Raw genomic sequence first — 20003 nt, 5'->3', positions numbered from 1 at the left:
CTCCAATTCTACACTATCGCTCGTTGTGGTTTCCTTGACGCAAGTGTCTTCTGTGGGCGCCAACGTGAAACCAATGTCCAGATTGCTATCTTCGTTCATAGTTCCCGCAGAGTGGATGCCTGGAGCGTCCACTCCTCGGAAGCTAGTGGCAATATCCTCACGTTGGTGGGAATCCTGACGACGCAAGGAAACCTCCGTTGCGGGTATTTGGGGATCTTCGGCCGAGCCCGCGGAAGAACGAGCAACCACAGTGGGAGAGTTGGAAAAAGTTGGCGTCGGCATAGATTCGAGGGGCGCGGAGCTGATCGGCAGACCATCCGCAAATCTAGAGCTTGAAGCCGGAGTATCATCGACAACCGCCCGCGAGGCAGCAGGCTCCCCGCGCACAGGCGGCACCGACTCGCCTCGGCTGCGGAAGTCAGCAGCGGCAGCGTATGACAACTTCATACCAACAACAGGGCCGGAACTCGGCATCTCGTCACGCGGTAACTGCGGGACACGCCTCCGTGAACATTCTGCACGAATGTGTTCCGTGGAATTGCATAAAGCGCAAGTCCGCGGTTGCCCATCTTAAATAATCAAAGCACGATACCCACAAATATTAAGATAAGAGGGGACATGCTTCTGTAATTCAATCATAATTTGCCTTACGCCGTTCAAGACAGGAAACATATGAGCTTCAGACCACCTTTCTGCCACATTGGAAATAATTCTGCCATAAGGCCGAAGGGCAACATTAAGTTCTTCGGGCGGAATTTCAAAAGGGAGCTCAAACACTCTGATCGTACGAATCCCGTACCCAGCATGACTAACAGCAACGTCACTCACATTCCCATCAGAATGATTAAACTTCACGCTACCTCCGCAACGATCCACAATGGAACTACATAATTCTGGACTTTTCATCTTCAGATACACAGCATTTGTCACAAACGAGAGATAAACTCCGACAACATCATCACCGTTAATCATTACTTTTTCGATAAACCATGCTTTAATTTCAAATACTTTAGGTCGTACGAAATTTCGATCGAAAGTAAACTTGATTGTGTCTTTCCTCAAATAATTCGACCTATTCATTCTAGAACTTCATGAATACAAGTGCAACACGAATAGCGGCTTAGCAGCACCACTAACCTCAAACGCAGCGACTCAGCCTGTGTTTACTACAGCCAGACGTCCAATTCCGCCACACGTCCGTCCCGCTCGGCGGCTGACTCGCAACTGAACTGAGCTACGCCCCATGCACGAGCAAACTGCGCTATTCCCCATTCTTTGCGACTCAGATGCGCACGAACACGATGGTTGGTTGGTTTGTAGCGGTGAAGGGAGCAGAGTACAAAGGCGCGGACCCGTTCATATACACAAAACTTCCAAGTAGTTTCGATGCTCTGGTATTACAAATGCAAATTCCGTCTGTTTTTAACGTCTTAAATTGAAAGAGCCGTCACAAATTGCTCCGTTTTCACTCCTTGTCGACAATCATACAGCACCTGAGGTAACAAACACATCTCGAGCCCCATTGTGCACTCCATTATTCATGCCAACTCAGTGCCTCGCCCTTTACTACTGTGTACCAATCTTGTCGTCCAACTGTAAACACTGGGCCACAACAAGTTTCCACGTCTCCATTGCACTGCGCATACTACGAAACGCTCCCCAAACTTGGCACTCACCCTCGCAGCCGACTTTTCCGACTTTCCACGACGCTCACACTAGTGACAGCATTATTTATAGTTCGACGTCGCGCCAAAGCGAATGAGCACATTTCGCCTACGGCTTAGGCCGCCCTCCTAGTGTGGCTGCTCGGTGTCTGCAGGCAGCGAGGGTCTGCAAGCTTCCTGTGTTCGCACCAATGTCACCTGTGCTTGCTTATCAGAGACAGACTATCGCAAAACATACAACTCACTCCATGAATTGATTGCTACGGCATCTGTTATCAGCAGTCACAACTAGCAACACCAGTAGCAGCTGACTGCACGCAAAGAATAGGAATGTGCAGTGGGATTTACGTGAACTCAGCGCAAGGCAGATCTTTCCGACATAGGCTTGAGAATCTTACGGGAACACTTGTACTGTTTCTAAATTAAGTGTAGGCGTGGGAGGAGGGTGCTCCTGCGCACTAATAACAGCACGCTTGTCAATTGTGAATGCCCAATCATTCGCTTGTATCTTCCTAGACACATCTGCTGGTTGTGAATTATTCCACTTGCATGGCAAGGTGCGCATGTAGGTGTGTTAAAAATTCTGGAGGCACTGGGTATTGATCCCAGTACCTGTCGCATACTAAGCGAGCGCTCTACCATCTGAGATACGCACCCCCCCCCCCCCAAGACTAATGGTGCTACATACAGCCATATAGACGACACAGACCCTTGCACTCCCATTATTCAGCAGACAAACACTACTCTCTATGTATCCGTTAGGGTGTCTTTCAGGTTTCGTGCATTCTGTATCGAATCGTAGTTGGCCACAATGAAAGTGGCACGTATAACGTCGAAAATAGAATTCGGACACCGCTCTGAGTAAGACCAACGTGTTGTCCACCCTCTAGACTTCAATGAGGTTAAGCCGCGATACCTAAGACAGATCTGCACTCGATGACACCTCGATAACAGCCGGTCCCCACACTTACATCTTGCTCTCCTTACGTCAGTATACATCATATCAGTCTGTGACGCTGGCTTTGCAACATCTTGCGTGCCTTTAGGTTCGCCGCGACCAACACTTACCATGCACTGACTACAAAAAATGGAGGCGCAGCGGCTTGAACCCTGGACCTTTCAGTGGCCAAGCAAACGCTCTACCAACTGAGCTACGCCCCATGCACGAGCAAACTGCGCTATTCCCCATTCTTTGCGACTCAGATGCGCACGGACACGATGGTTGGTTGGTTTGTAGCGGTGAAGGGAGCAGAGTACAAAGGCGCGGACCCGTTCATATACACAAAAGTTCCAAGTAGTTTCGATGCTCTGGTGTTACAAATGCAAATTCCGTCTGTTTTTAACGTCTTAAATTGAAAGAGACGTCACAAATTGCTCCGTTTTCACTCCTTGTCGACAATCATACAGAACCTGAGGTAACAAACACATCTCGAGCCCCATTGTGCACTCCATTATTCATGCCAACTCAGTGCCTCGCTCTTTACTACTGTGTACCAATCTTGTCGTCCAACTGCAAAACACTGGGCCACAACAAGTTTCCGCGTCTCCATTGCACTGCGCATACTACGAAACGCTCCCCAAACTTGGCACTCACCCTCGCAGCCGACTTTTCCGACTTTCCACGACGCTCACGCTAGTGACAGCATTATTTATAGTTCGACGTCGCGCCAAAGCGAATGAGCACATTTCGCCTACGGCTTAGGCCGCCCTCCTAGTGTGGCTGCTCGGTGTCTGCAGGCAGCGAGGGTCTGCAAGCTTCCTGTGTTCGCACCTATGTCACCTGTGCTTGCTTGTCAGAGACAGACTATCGCAAAACATACAACTCACTCCATGAATTGATTGCTACGGCATCTGTTATCAGCAGTCACAACTAGCAACACCAGTAGCAGCTGACTGCACGCAAAGAATAGGAATGTGCAGTGGGATTTACGTGAACTCAGCGCAAGGCAGATCTTTCCGACATAGGCTTGAGAATCTTACGGGAACACTTGTACTGTTTCCAAATTAAGTGTAGGCGTGGGAGGAGGGTGCTTCCTGCGCATTAATAACAGCACGCTTGTCAATTGTGAATGCCCAATCATTCGCTTGTATATTCCTAGACACATCTGCTGGTTGTGAATTATTCCACTTGCATGGCAAGGTGCGCATGTAGGTGTGTTAAAAATTCTGGAGGCACTGGGTATTGATCCCAGTACCTCTCGCATACTAAGCGAGCGCTCTACCATCTGAGATACGCAGGCCCCCCCAAAGACTAATGGTGCTACATACAGCCATATAGACGACACAGACCCTTGAACTCCCATTATTCAGCAGACAAACATTACTCTCTATGTATCCGTTAGGGTGTCTTTCAGGTTTCGTGCATTCTGTATCGAATCGTAGTTGGCCACAATGAAAGTGGCACGTATAACGTCGAAAATAGAATTCGGACACCGCTCTGAGTAAGACCAACGTGTTGTCCACCCTCTAGACTTCAATGAGGTTAAGCCGCGATACCTAAGACAGATGACACCTCGATAACAGCCGGTCCCCACACTTACATCTTGCTCTCCTTACGTCAGTATACATCATATCAGTCTGTGACGCTGGCTTTGCAACATCTTGCGTGCATTTAGGTTCGCCGCGACCAACACTTACCATGCACTGACCACAAAAAATGGAGGCGCCGCGGCTTGAACCCTGGACCTTTCACATGCCAAGCGAACGCTCTACCAACTGAGCTACGCCCCATGCACGACCAAACTGCGCTATTCCCCATTCTTTGCGACTCAGATGCGCACGGACACGATGGTTGGTTGGTTTGTAGCGGTGAATGGAGCAGAGTACAAAGGCGCGGACCCGTTCATATACACAAAAGTTCCAAGTAGTTTCCATGCTCTGGTATTACAAATGCAAATTCCGTCTGTTTTTAACGTCTTAAATTGAAAGAGCCGTCACAAATTGCTCCGTTTTCACTCCTTGTCGACAATCATACAGCACCTGAGGTAACAAACACATCTCGAGCCCCATTGTGCACTCCATTATTCATGCCAACTCAGTGCCTCGCTCTTTACTACTGTGTACCAATCTTGTCGTCCAACTGCAAAACACTGGGCCACAACAAGTTTCCGCGTCTCCATTGCACTGCGCATACTACGAAACGCTCCCCAAACTTGGCACTCACCCTCGCAGCCGACTTTTCCGACTTTCCACTACGCTGACGCTAGTGACAGCATTATTTATAGTTCGACGTCGCGCCAAAGCGAATGAGCACATTTCGCCTACGGCTTAGGCCGCCCTCCTAGTGTTGCTGCTCGGTGTCTGCAGGCAGCGAGGGTCTGAAAGCTTCCTGTGTTCGCACCTATGTCACCTGTGCTTGCTTGTCAGAGACAGACTATCGCAAAACATACAACTCACTCCATGAATTGATTGCTACAGCATCTGTTATCAGCAGTCACAACTAGCAACACCAGTAGCAGCTGACTGCACGCAAAGAATAGGAATGTGCAGTGGGATTTAAGTGAACTCAGCGCAAGGCAGATCTTTCCGACATGGGCTTGAGAATCTTACGGGAACACTTGTACTGTTTCTAAATTAAGTGTAGGCGTGGGAGGAGGGTGCTTCCTGCACACTAATAACAGCACGCTTGTCAATTGTGGATGCTAATCATTCGCTTGTATCTTCCTAGACACATCTGCTGGTTGTGAATTATTCCACTTGCATGGCAAGGTGCGCATGTAGGTGTGTTAAAAATTCTGGAGGCACTGGGTATGGATCCCAGTACCTCTCGCATACTAAGCGAGCGCTCTACCATCTGAGATACGCAGGCCCCCCCAAAGACTAATGGTGCTACATACAGCCATATAGACGACACAGACCCTTGAACTCCCATTATTCAGCAGACAAACATTACTCTCTATGTATCCGTTAGGGTGTCTTTCAGGTTTCGTGCATTCTGTATCGAATCGTAGTTGGCCACAATGAAAGTGGCACGTATAACGTCGAAAATAGAATTCGGACACCGCTCTGAGTAAGACCAACGTGTTGTCCACCCTCTAGACTTCAATGAGATTAAGCCGCGATACCAAGAGAGATGACACCTCGATAACAGCCGGTCCCCACACTTACATCTTGCTCTCCTTACGTCAGTATACATCATATCAGTCTGTGACGCTGGCTTTGCAACATCTTGCGTGCCTTTAGGTTCGCCGCGACCAACACTTACCATGCACTGACCACAAAAAATGGAGGCGCCGCGGCTTGAACCCTGGACCTTTCACATGCCAAGCGAACGCTCTACCAACTGAGCTACGCCCCATGCACGAGCAAACTGCGCTATTCCCCATTCTTTGCGACTCAGATGCGCACGGACACGATGGTTGGTTGGTTTGTAGCGGTGAAGGGAGCAGAGTACAAAGGCGCGGACCCGTTCATATACACAAAAGTTCCAAGTAGTTTCCATGCTCTGGTATTACAAATGCAAATTCCGTCTGTTTTTAACGTCTTAAATTGAAAGAGCCGTCACAAATTGCTCCGTTTTCACTCCTTGTCGACAATCATACAGCACCTGAGGTAACAAACACATCTCGAGCCCGATTGTGCACTCCATTATTCATGGCAACTCAGTGCCTCGCTCTTTACTACTGTGTACCAATCTTGTCGTCCAACTGCAAAACACTGGGCCACAACAAGTTTCCGCGTCTCCATTGCACTGCGCATACTACGAAACGCTCCCCAAACTTGGCACTCACCCTCGCAGCCGACTTTTCCGACTTTCCACGACGCTCACGCTAGTGACAGCATTATTTATAGTTCGACGTCGCGCCAAAGCGAAAGAGCACATTTCGCCTACGGCTTAGGCCGCCCTCCTAGTGTTGCTGCTCGGTGTCTGCAGGCAGCGAGGGTCTGAAAGCTTCCTGTGTTCGCACCTATGTCACCTGTGCTTGCTTGTCAGAGACAGACTATCGCAAAACATACAACTCACTCCATGAATTGATTGCTACAGCATCTGTTATCAGCAGTCACAACTAGCAACACCAGTAGCAGCTGACTGCACGCAAAGAATAGGAATGTGCAGTGGGATTTACGTGAACTCAGCGCAAGGCAGATCTTTCCGACATAGGCTTGAGAATCTTACGGGAACACTTGTACTGTTTTTAAATTAAGTGTAGGCGTGGGAGGGGGGTGCTTCCTGCACACTAATAACAGCACGCTTGTCAATTGTGGATGCTAATCATTCGCTTGTATCTTCCTAGACACATCTGCTGGTTGTGAATTATTCCACTTGCATGGCAAGGTGCGCATGTAGGTGTGTTAAAAATTCTGGAGGCACTGGGTATTGATACCAGAACCTCTCGCATACTAAGCGAGCGCTCTACCATCTGAGATACGCAGGCCCCCCCAAAGACTAATGTCGCTACATACAGCCATATAGACGACACAGGCCCTTGAACTCCCATTATTCAGCAGACAAACACTACTCTCTATGTATCCGTTAGGGTGTCTTTCAGGTTTCGTGCATTCTGTATCGAATCGTAGTTGGCCACAATGAAAGTGGCACGTATAACGTCGAAAATAGAATTCAGACACCGCTCTGAGTAAGACCAACGTGTTGTCCACCCTCTAGACTTCAATGAGGTTAAGCCGCGATACCTAAGACAGATGACACCTCGATAACAGCCGGTCCCCACACTTACATCTTGCTCTCCTTACGTCAGTATACATCATATCAGTCTGTGACGCTGGCTTTGCAACATCTTGCGTGCCTTTAGGTTCGCCGCGACCAACACTTACCATGCACTGACCACAAAAAATGGAGGCGCCGCGCGTTGAAACCTGGACCTTTCACATGCCAAGCGAACGCTCTACCAACTGAGCTACGCCCCATGCACGAGCAAACTGCGCTATTCCCCATTCTTTGCGACTCAGATGCGCACGGACACGATGGTTGGTTGGTTTGAAGCGGTGAAGGGAGCAGAGTACAAAGGCGCGGACCCGTTCATATACACAAAAGTTCCAAGTAGTTTCCATGCTCTGGTATTACAAATGCAAATTCCGTCTGTTTTTAACGTCTTAAATTGAAAGAGCCGTCACAAATTGCTCCGTTTTCACTCCTTGTCGACAATCATACAGCACCTGAGGTAACAAACACATCTCGAGCCCCATTGTGCACTCCATTATTCATGCCAACTCAGTGCCTCGCTCTTTACTACTGTGTACCAATCTTGTCGTCCAACTGCAAAACACTGGGCCACAACAAGTTTCCGCGTCTCCATTGCACTGCGCATACTACGAAACGCTCCCCAAACTTGGCACTCACCCTCGCAGCCGACTTTTCCGACTTTCCACGACGCTCACGCTAGTGACAGCATTATTTATAGTTCGACGTCGCGCCAAAGCGAAAGAGCACATTTCGCCTACGGCTTAGGCCGCCCTCCTAGTGTTGCTGCTCGGTGTCTGCAGGCAGCGAGGGTCTGAAAGCTTCCTGTGTTCGCACCTATGTCACCTGTGCTTGCTTGTCAGAGACAGACTATCGCAAAACATACAACTCACTCCATGAATTGATTGCTACAGCATCTGTTATCAGCAGTCACAACTAGCAACACCAGTAGCAGCTGACTGCACGCAAAGAATAGGAATGTGCAGTGGGATTTACGTGAACTCAGCGCAAGGCAGATCTTTCCGACATAGGCTTGAGAATCTTACGGGAACACTTGTACTGTTTTTAAATTAACTGTAGGCGTGGGAGGGGGGTGCTTCCTGCACACTAATAACAGCACGCTTGTCAATTGTGGATGCTAATCATTCGCTTGTATCTTCCTAGACACATCTGGTGGTTGTGAATTATTCCACTTGCATGGCAAGGTGCGCATGTAGGTGTGTTAAAAATTCTGGAGGCACTGGGTATTGATACCAGTACCTCTCGCATACTAAGCGAGCGCTCTACCATCTGAGATACGCAGGCCCCCCCAAAGACTAATGTCGCTACATACAGCCATATAGACGACACAGACCCTTGAACTCCCATTATTCAGCAGACAAACACTGCTCTCTATGTATCCGTTAGGGTGTCTTTCAGGTTTCGTGCATTCTGTATCGAATCGTAGTTGGCCACAATGAAAGTGGCACGTATAACGTCGAAAATAGAATTCAGACACCGCTCTGAGTAAGACCAACGTGTTGTCCACCCTCTAGACTTCAATGAGGTTAAGCCGCGATACCTAAGACAGATGACACCTCGATAGCAGCCGGTCCCCACACTTACATCTTGCTCTCCTTACGTCAGTATACATCATATCAGTCTGTGACGCTGGCTTTGCAACATCTTGCGTGCCTTTAGGTTCGCCGCGACCAACACTTACCATGCACTGACCACAAAAAATGGAGGCGCCGCGGCTTGAACCCTGGACCTTTCACATGCCAAGCGAACGCTCTACCAACTGAGCTACGCCCCATGCACGAGCAAGCTGCGCTATTCCCCATTCTTTGCGACTCAGATGCGCACGGACACGATGGTTGGTGGTTTGAAGCGGTGAAGGGAGCAGAGTACAAAGGCGCGGACCCGTTCATATACACAAAAGTTCCAAGTAGTTTCCATGCTCTGGTATTACAAATGCAAATTCCGTCTGTTTTTAACGTCTTAAATTGAAAGAGCCGTCACAAATTGCTCCGTTTTCACTCCTTGTCGACAATCATACAGCACCTGAGGTAACAAACACATCTCGAGCCCGATTGTGCACTCCATTATTCATGCTAACTCAGTGCCTAGCTCTTTACTATTGTGTACCAATCTTGTAGTCCAACTGCAAAACGCTGGGCCACAACAAGTTTCCGCGTCTCCATTGCACTGCTTATACTACGAAACGCTCCCCAAACTTGGCACTCACCCTCGCAGCCGACTTTTCCGACTTTCCACGACGCTCACGCTAGTGACAGCATTATTTATAGTTCGATGTCGCGCCAAAGCGAATGAGCACATTTCGCCTACGGCTTAGGCCGCCCTCCTAGTGTGGCTGCTCGGTGTCTGCAGGCAGCGAGGGTCTGCAAGCTTCCTGTGTTCGCACCTATGTCACCTGTGCTTGCTTGTCAGAGACAGACTATCGCAAAACATACAACTCACTCCATGAATTGATTGCTACGGCATCTGTTATCAGCAGTCACAACTAGCAACACCAGTAGCAGCTGACTGCACGCAAAGAATAGGAATGTGCAGTGGGATTTACGTGAACTCAGCGCAAGGCAGATCTTTCCGACATAGGCTTGAGAATCTTACGGGAACACTTGTACTGTTTCTAAATTAAATGTAGGCGTGGGAGGAGGGTGCTTCCTGCGCACTAATAACAGCACGCTTGTCAATTTTGGATGCTAATCATTCGCTTGTATCTTCCTAGACACATCTGCTGGTTGTGAATTATTCCACTTGCATGGCAAGGTGCGCATGTAGGTGTGTTAAATATTCTGGAGGCACTGGGTTTTGATCCCAGTACCTCTCGCATACTAAGCAAGCGCTCTACCATCTGAGCTACGCCCGCCCCCCCGAAGACTAATGGTGCTACATACAGCCATATAGACGACGCAGACCCTTGCACTCCCATTATTCAGCAGACAAACGCTACTCTCTATGTATCCGTTAGGGTGTCTTTCAGGTTTCGTGCATTCTGTATCGAATCGTAGTTGGCCACAATGAAAGTGGCACGTATAACGTAGAAAATAGAATTCGGACACCGCTCTGAGTAAGACCAACGTGTTGTCCACCCTCTAGACTTCAATGAGGTTAAGCCGCGATACCTAAGACAGATGACACCTCGATAACAGCCGGTCCCCACACTTACATCTTGCTCTCCTTACGTCAGTATACATCATATCAGTCTGTGACGCTGGCTTTGCAACATCTTGCGTGCCTTTAGGTTCGCCGCGACCAACACTTACCATGCACTGACCACAAAAATGGAGGCGCCGCGGCTTGAACCCTGGACCTTTCACATGCCAAGCGAACGCTCTACCAAGTGAGCTACGCCCCATGCACGAGCGAACTGCGCTATTGACCAGTCTTTGCGACTCAGATGCGCACGGACACGATGGTTGTTGGTTTGTAGCGGTGAAGGGAGCAGAGTACAAAGGCGCGGACCCGTTTATATACACAAAAGTTCCAAGTAGTTTCGATGCTCTGGTATTACAAATGCAAATTCCGTCTGTTTTTAACGTCTTAAATTGAAAGAGCCGTCACAAATTGCTCCGTTTTCACTCCTTGTCGACAATCATACAGCACCTGAGGTAACAAACACATCTCGAACCCCATTGTGCACTCCATTATTCATGCCAACTCAGTGCCTCGCTCTTTACTACTGTGTACCAATCTTGTCGTCCAACTGCAAAACACTGGGCCACAACTAGTTTCCGCGTCTCCATTGCACTGCACATACTACGAAACGCTCCCCAAACTTGGCACTCACCCTCGCAGCCGATTTTTCCGACTTTCCACGACGCTCACGCTAGTGACAGCATTATTTATAGTTCGACGTCGCGCCAAAGCGAATGAGCACATTTCTCCTACGGCTTAGGCCGCCCTCCTAGTGTGGCTGCTCGGTGTCTGCAGGCAGCGAGGGTCTGCAAGCTTCCTGTGTTCGCACCTATGTCACCTGTGCTTGCTTGTCAGAGACAGACTATCGCAAAACATACAACTCACTCCATGAATTGATTGCTACGGCATCTGTTATCAGCAGTCACAACTAGCAACACCAGTAGCAGCTGACTGCACGCAAAGAATAGGAATGTGCAGTGGGATTTAAGTGAACTCAGCGCAAGGCAGATCTTTCCGACATAGGCTTGAGAATCTTAAGGGGACACTTGTACTGTTTCTAAATTAAGTGTAGGCGTGGGAGGAGGGTGCTTCCTGCGCACTAATAACAGCACGCTTGTCAATTGTGGATGCTAATCATTCGCTTGTATCTTCCTAGACACTTCTGCTGGTTGTGAATTATTCCACTTGCATGGCAAGGTGCGCATGTAGGTGTGTTAAAAATTCTGGAGGCACTGGGTATTGATCCCAGGACCTCTCGCATACTAAGCGAGCGCTCTACCATCTGAGCTACGCCCGCCCCCCCGAAGACTAATGGTGCTACATACAGCCATATAGACGACACAGACCCTTGCACTCCCATTATTCAGCAGACAAACACTACTCTCTATGTATCCGTTAGGGTGTCTTTCAGGTTTCGTGCATTCTGTATCGAATCGTAGTTGGCCACAATGAAAGTGGCACGTATAACGTCGAAAATAGAATACGGACACCGCTCTGTGTAAGACCAACGTGTTGTCCACCCTCTAGACTTCAATGAGGTTAAGCCGCGATACCTAAGACAGATGACACCTCGATAACAGCCGGTCCCCACACTTACATCTTGCTCTCCTTACGTCAGTATACATCATATCAGTCTGCGACGCTGGCTTTGCAACATCTTGCGTGCCTTTAGGTTCGCCGCGACCAACACTTACCATGCACTGACTACCTAAAATGTAGGCGCCGCGGCTTGAACTCTGGACCTTTCACATGCCAAGCGAACGCTCTACCAACTGATCTACGCCCCATGCACGAGCGAACTGCGCTATTCCCCATTCTTTGCGACTCAGATGCGCACGGACACGATGGTTGTTGGTTTGTAGCGGTGAAGGGAGCAGAGTACAAAGGCGCGGACCCGTTCATATACACAAAAGTTCCAAGTAGTTTCGATGCTCCGGTATTACAAATGCAAATTCCGTCTGTTTTTAACGTCTTAAATTGAAAGAGCCGTCACAAATTGCTCCGTTTTCACTCCTTGTCGACAATCATACAGCACCTAAGGTAACAAACACATCTCGAGCCCCATTGTGCACTCCATTATTCATGCCAACTCAGTTCCTCGCTCTTTACTACTGTGTACCAATCTTGTCGTCCAACTGCAAAACACTGGGCCACAACAAGTTTCCACGTCTCCATTGCACTGCGCATACTACGAAACGCTCCCCAAACTAGGCACTCACCCTCGCAGCCGACTTTTCCGACTTTCCACGACGCTCACGCTAGTGACAGCATTATTTATAGTTCGACGTCGCGCCAAAGCGAATGAGCACATTTCGCCTACGGCTTAGGCCGCCCTCCTAGTGTGGCTGCTCGGTGTCTGCAGGCAGCGAGGGTCTGCAAGCTTCCTGTGTTCGCACCTATGTCACCTGTGCTTGCTTGTCAGAGACAGACTATCGCAAAACATACAACTCACTCCATGAATTGATTGCTACGGCATCTGTTATCAGCAGTCACAACTAGCAACACCAGTAGCAGCTGACTGCACGCAAAGAATAGGAATGTGCAGTGGGATTTACGTGAACTCAGCGCAAGGCAGATCTTTCCGACATAGGCTTGAGAATCTTACGGGAACACTTGTACTGTTTCTAAATTAAGTGTAGGCGTGGGAGGAGGGTGCTTCCTGCGCACTAATAACAGCACGCTTGTCAATTGTGGATGCTAATCATTCGCTTGTATCTTCCTAGACACATCTGCTGGTTGTGAATTATTCCACTTGCATGGCAAGGTGCGCATGTAGGTGTGTTAAAAATTCTAGAGGCACTGGGTATTGATCCCAGGACCTCTCGCATACTAAGCGAGCGCTCTACCATCTGAGCTACGCCCGCCCCCCCGAACTCTAATGGTGCTACATACAGCCATATAGACGACACAGACCCTTGCACTCCCATTATTCAGCAGACAAACACTACTCTCTATGTATCCGTTAGGGTGTCTTTCAGGTTTCGTGCATTCTGTATCGAATCGTAGTTGGCCACAATGAAAGTGGCACGTATAACGTCGAAAATAGAATTCGGACACCGCTCTGAGTAAGACCAACGTGTTGTCCACCCTCTAGACTTCAATGAGGTTAAGCCGCGATACCTAAGACATATGACACCTCGATAACAGCCGGTCCCCACACTTACATCTTGCTCTCCTTACGTCAGTATACATCACATCAGTCTGTGACGCTGGCTTTGCAACATCTTGCGTGCCTTTAGGTTCGCCGCGACCAACACTTACCATGCACTGACCACAAAAAATGGAGGCGCCGCGGGTTGAACCCTGGACCTTTCACATGCCAAGCGAACGCTCTACCAACTGAGCTACGCCCCATGCACGAGCAAACTGCGCTATTCCCCATTCTTTGCGACTCAGATGCGCACGGACACGATGGTTGGTTGGTTTGTAGCGGTGAAGGGAGCAGAGTACAAAGGCGCGGACCCGTTCATATAGACAAATGTTCCAAGTAGTTTCGATGCTCTGGTATTACAAATGCAAATTCCGTCTGTTTTTAACGTGTTAAATTGAAAGAGCCGTCACAAATTGCTCCGTTTTCACTCCTTGTCGACCATCATACAGCACCTGAGGTAACAAACACATCTCGAGCCCCATTGTGCACTCCATTATTCATGCCAACTCAGTGCCTCGCTCTTTACTACTGTGTACCAATCTTGTCGTCCAACTGCAAAACACTGGGCCACAACAAGTTTTCGCGTCTCCATTGCACTGCGCATACTAGGAAACGCTCCCCAAACTTGGCACTCACCCTCGCAGCCGACTTTACCGACTTTCCACGACGCTCACGCTAGTGACAGCATTATTTATAGTTCGACGTCGCGCCAAAGCGAATGAGCACATTTCGCCTACGGCTTAGGCCGCCCTCCTAGTGTGGCTGCTCGGTGTCTGCAGGCAGCGAGGGTCTGCAAGCTTCCTGTGTTCGCACCTATGTCACCTGTGCTTGCTTGTCAGAGACAGACTATCGCAAAACATACAACTCACTCCATGAATTGATTGCTACGGCATCTGTTATCAGCAGTCACAACTAGCAACACCAGTAGCAGCTGACTGCACGCAAAGAATAGGAATGTGCAGTGGGATTTACGTGAACTCAGCGCAAGGCAGATCTTTCCGACATAGGCTTGAGAATCTTACGGGAACACTTGTACTGTTTCTAAATTAAGTGTAGGCGTGGGAGGAGGGTGCTTCCTGCGCACTAATAACAGCACGCTTGTCAATTGTGGATGCTAATCATTCGCTTGTATCTTCCTAGACACATCTGCTGGTTGTGAATTATTCCACTTGCATGGCAAGGTGCGCATGTAGGTGTGTTAAAAATTCTGGAGGCACTGGGTATTGATCCCAGCACCTCTCGCATACTAAGCGAGCGCTCTACCATCTGAGCTACGCCCGCCCCCCCGAACTCTAATGGTGCTACATACAGCCATATAGACGACACAGACCCTTGCACTCCCATTATTCAGCAGACAAACACTACTCTCTATGTATCCGTTAGTGTGTCTTTTAGGTTTCGTGCATTCTGTATCGAATCGTAGTTGGCCACAATGAAAGTGGCACGTATAACGTCGAAAATAGAATTCGGACACCGCTCTGAGTAAGACCAACGTGTTGTCCACCCTCTAGACTTCAATGAGGTTAAGCCGCGATACCTAAGACATATGACACCTCGATAACAGCCGGTCCCCACACTTACATCTTGCTCTCCTTACGTCAGTATACATCACATCAGTCTGTGACGCTGGCTTTGCAACATCTTGCGTGCCTTTAGGTTCGCCGCGACCAACACTTACCATGCACTGACCACAAAAAATGGAGGCGCCGCGGCTTGAACCCTGGACCTTTCACATGCCAAGCGAACGCTCTACCAACTGAGCTACGCCCCATGCACGAGCAAACTGCGCTATTCCCCATTCTTTGCGACTCAGATGCGCACGGACACGATGGTTGGTTGGTTTGTAGCGGTGAAGGGAGCAGAGTACAAAGGCGCGGACCCGTTCATATAGACAAATGTTCCAAGTAGTTTCGATGCTCTGGTATTACAAATGCAAATTCCGTCTGTTTTTAACGTCTTAAATTGAAAGAGCCGTCACAAATTGCTCCGTTTTCACTCCTTGTCGACAATCATACAGCACCTGAGGTAACAAACACATCTCGAGCCCCATTGTGCACTCCATTATTCATGCCAACTCAGTGCCTCGCTCTTTACTACTGTGTACCAATCTTGTCGTCCAACTGCAAAACACTGGGCCACAACAAGTTTTCGCGTCTCCATTGCACTGCGCATACTAGGAAACGCTCCCCAAACTTGGCACTCACCCTCGCAGCCGACTTTACCGACTTTCCACGACGCTCACGCTAGTGACAGCATTATTTATAGTTCGACGTCGCGCCAAAGCGAATGAGCACATTTCGCCTACGGCTTAGGCCGCCCTCCTAGTGTGGCTGCTCGGTGTCTGCAGGCAGCGAGGGTCTGCAAGCTTCCTGTGTTCGCACCTATGTCACCTGTGCTTGCTTGTCAGAGACAGACTATCGCAAAACATACAACTCACTCCATGAATTGATTGCTACGGCATCTGTTATCAGCAGTCACAACTAGCAACACCAGTAGCAGCTGACTGCACGCAAAGAATAGGAATGTGCAGTGGGATTTACGTGAACTCAGCGCAAGGCAGATCTTTCCGACATAGGCTTGAGAATCTTACGGGAACACTTGTACTGTTTCTAAATTAAGTGTAGGCGTGGGAGGAGGGTGCTTCCTGCGCACTAATAACAGCACGCTTGTCAATTGTGGATGCTAATCATTCGCTTGTATCTTCCTAGACACATCTGCTGGTTGTGAATTATTCCACTTGCATGGCAAGGTGCGCATGTAGGTGTGTTAAAAATTCTGGAGGCACTGGGTATTGATCCCAGCACCTCTCGCATACTAAGCGAGCGCTCTACCATCTGAGCTACGCCCGCCCCCCCGAACTCTAATGGTGCTACATACAGCCATATAGACGACACAGACCCTTGCACTCCCATTATTCAGCAGACAAACACTACTCTCTATGTATCCGTTAGGGTGTCTTTCAGGTTTCGTGCATTCTGTATCGAATCGTAGTTGGCCACAATGAAAGTGGCACGTATAACGTCGAAAATAGAATTCGGACACCGCTCTGAGTAAGACCAACGTGTTGTCCACCCTCTAGACTTCAATGAGGTTAAGCCGCGATACCTAAGACAGATCTGCACTCGATGACACCTCGATAACAGCTGGACCTTTCACATGCCAAGCGAACGCTCTACCAACTGAGCTACGCCCCATGCACGAGCGAACTGCGCTATTGACTTTTCTTTGGGACTCAGATGCGCACGGACACGATGGTTGTTGGTTTGTAGCGGTGAAGGGAGCAGAGTACAAAGGCGCGGACCCGTTCATATAGACAAATGTTCCAAGTGCTTTCGATGCTCTGGTATTACAAATGCAAATTCCGTCTGTTTTTAACGTCTTAAATTGAAAGAGCCGTCACAAATTGCTCCGTTTTCACTCCTTGTCGACAATCATACAGCACCTGAGGTAACAAACACATCTCGAGCCCCATTGTGCACTCCATTATTAATGCCAACTTAGTGCCTCGCTCTTTACTACTGTGTACCAATCTTGTCGTCCAACTGCAAAACACTGGGCCACAACAAGTTTCCGCGTCTCCATTGCACTGCGCATACTACGAAACGCTCCCCAAACTTGGCACTCACCCTCGCAGCCGACTTTTCCGACTTTCCACGACGCTCACGCTAGTGACAGCATTATTTATAGTTCGACGTCGCGCCAAAGCGAATGAGCACATTTCGCCTACGGCTTAGGCCGCCCTCCTAGTGTGGCTGCTCGGTGTCTGCAGGCAGCGAGGGTCTGCAAGCTTCCTGTGTTCGCACCTATGTCACCTGTGCTTGCTTGTCAGAGACAGACTATCGCAAAACATACAACTCACTCCATGAATTGATTGCTACGGCATCTGTTATCAGCAGTCACAACTAGCAACACCAGTAGCAGCTGACTGCACGCAAAGAATAGGAATGTGCAGTGGGATTTACGTGAACTCAGCGCAAGGCAGATCTTTCCGACATAGGCTTGAGAATCTTACGGGAACACTTGTACTGTTTCTAAATTAAGTGTAGGCGTGGGAGGAGGGTGCTTCCTGCGCACTAATAGCAGCACGCTTGTCAATTGTGGATGCTAATCATTCGCTTGTATCTTCCTAGACACATCTGCTGGTTGTGAATTATTCCACTTGCATGGCAAGGTGCGCATGTAGGTGTGTTAAAAATTCTGGAGGCACTGGGTATTGATCCCAGGACCTCTCGCATACTAAGCGAGCGCTCTACCATCTGAGCTACGCCCGCCCCCCCGAAGACTAATGGTGCTACATACAGCCATATAAACGACACAGACCCTTGCACTCCCATTATTCAGCAGACAAACACTACTCTCTATGTATCCGTTAGTGTGTCTTTTAGGTTTCGTACATTCTGTATCGAATCGTAGTTGGCCACAATGAAAGTGGCACGTATAACGTCGAAAATAGAATTCGGACACCGCTCTGAGTAAAACCAACGTGTTGTCCACCCTCTAGACTTCAATGAGGTTAAGCCGCGATACCTAAGACAGATGACACCTCGATAACAGCCGGTCCCCACACTTACATCTTGCTCTCCTTACGTCAGTATACATCATATCAGTCTGTGACGCTGGCTTTGCAACATCTTGCGTGCCTTTAGGTTCGCCGCGACCAACACTTACCATGCACTGACCACAAAAAATGGAGGCGCCGCGGCTTGAACCCTGGACCTTTCACATGCCAAGCGAACGCTCTACCAACTGAGCTACCCCCCATGCACGAGCAAACTGCGCTATTCCCCATTCTTTGCGACTCAGATGCGCACGGACACGATGGTTGGTTGGTTTGAAGCGGTGAAGGGAGCAGAGTACAAAGGCGCGGACCCGTTCATATACACAAAAGTTCCAAGTAGTTTCGATGCTCCGGTATTACAAATGCAAATTCCGTCTGTTTTTAACGTCTTAAATTGAAAGAGCCGTCACAAATTGCTCCGTTTTCACTCCTTGTCGACAATCATACAGCACCTGAAGTAACAAACACATCTCGAGCCCCATTGTGCACTCCATTATTCATGCCAACTCAGTGCCTCGCTCTTTACTACTGTGTACCAATCTTGTCGTCCAACTGCAAAACACTGGGCCACAACAAGTTTTCGGGTCTCCATTGCACTGCGCATACTACGAAACGCTCCCCAAACTTGGCACTCACCCTCGCAGCCGACTTTTCCGACTTTCCACGACGCTCACGCTAGTGACAGCATTATTTATAGTTCGACGTCGCGCCAAAGCAAATGAGCACATTTCGCCTACGGCTTAGGCCGCCCTCCTAGTGTGGCTGCTCGGTGTCTGCAGGCAGCGAGGGTCTGCAAGCTTCCTGTGTTCGCACCTATGTCACCTGTGCTTGCTTGTCAGAGACAGACTATCGCAAAACATACAACTCACTCCATGAATTGATTGCTACGGCATCTGTTATCACCAGTCACAACTAGCAACACCAGTAGCAGCTGACTGCACGCAAACAATAGGAATGTGCAGTGGGATTTACGTGAACTCAGCGCAAGGCAGATATTTCCGACACAGGCTTGAGATTCTTACGGGAACACTTGTACTGTTTCTAAATTAAGTGTAGGCGTGGGAGGAGGGTGCTTCCTGCGCACTAATAACAGCACGCTTGTCAATTGTGGATGCTAATCATTCGCTTGTATCTTCCTAGACACATCTGCTGGTTGTGAATTATTCCACTTGCATGGCAAGGTGCGCATGTAGGTGTGTTAAAAATTCTAGAGGCGCTGGGTATTGATCCCAGGACCTCTCGCATACTAAGCGAGCGCTCTACCATCTGAGCTACGCCCGCCCCCCCCCCCCCCCCCACCCGAAGACTAATGGTGCTACATACTGCCATATAGACGACACAGACCCTTGCACTCCCATTATTCAGCAGACAAACACTACTCTCTATGTATCCGTTAGTGTGTCTTTTAGGTTTCGTGCATTCTGTATCGAATCGTAGTTGGCCACAATGAAAGTGGCACGTATAACGTCGAAAATAGAATTCGGACACCGCTCTGAGTAAGACCAACGTGTTGTCCACCCTCTAGACTTCAATGAGGTTAGGCCGCGATACCTAAGACAGATGACACCTCGATAACAGCCGGTCCCCACACTTACATCTTGCTCTCCTTACGTCAGTATACATCACATCAGTCTGTGACGCTGGCTTTGCAACATCTTGCGTGCCTTTAGGTTCGCCGCGACCAACACTTACCATGCACTGACCACAAAAATGGAGGCGCCGCGGCTTGAACGCTGGACCTTTCACATGTCAAGCGAACGCTCTACCAACTGAGCTACGCCCCATGCACGAGCAAACTGTGCTATTCCCCATTCTTTGCGACTCAGATGCGCACGGACACGATGGTTGGTT

The 20003-nt window shown here is 49.0% G+C and overlaps 3 non-coding genes across 3 annotated transcripts; all 3 read right to left on the bottom strand.

Moving 5' to 3' along the window:
- Positions 1-11667: 11667 nt before the first annotated feature.
- On the bottom strand, positions 11668-11741 carry Trnat-agu (transfer RNA threonine (anticodon AGU)). The gene has a single exon. It is a non-coding gene; the product is annotated as a tRNA-Thr (tRNA).
- Positions 11742-17792: 6051 nt separating this feature from the next.
- Trnat-agu (transfer RNA threonine (anticodon AGU)) lies at positions 17793-17866 on the bottom strand. Its single transcript has one exon. It is a non-coding gene; the product is annotated as a tRNA-Thr (tRNA).
- Positions 17867-19360: 1494 nt separating this feature from the next.
- On the bottom strand, positions 19361-19434 carry Trnat-agu (transfer RNA threonine (anticodon AGU)). The gene has a single exon. It is a non-coding gene; the product is annotated as a tRNA-Thr (tRNA).
- Between the last annotated feature and the right edge of the window lie 569 nt (positions 19435-20003).

The sequence above is a fragment of the Schistocerca gregaria genome, chromosome 10 (assembly GCF_023897955.1).
Source record: "Schistocerca gregaria isolate iqSchGreg1 chromosome 10, iqSchGreg1.2, whole genome shotgun sequence".
Lineage (NCBI taxonomy): Eukaryota > Metazoa > Arthropoda > Insecta > Orthoptera > Acrididae > Schistocerca > Schistocerca gregaria.
This window is presented reverse-complemented; position numbering and strand designations above follow the sequence as displayed.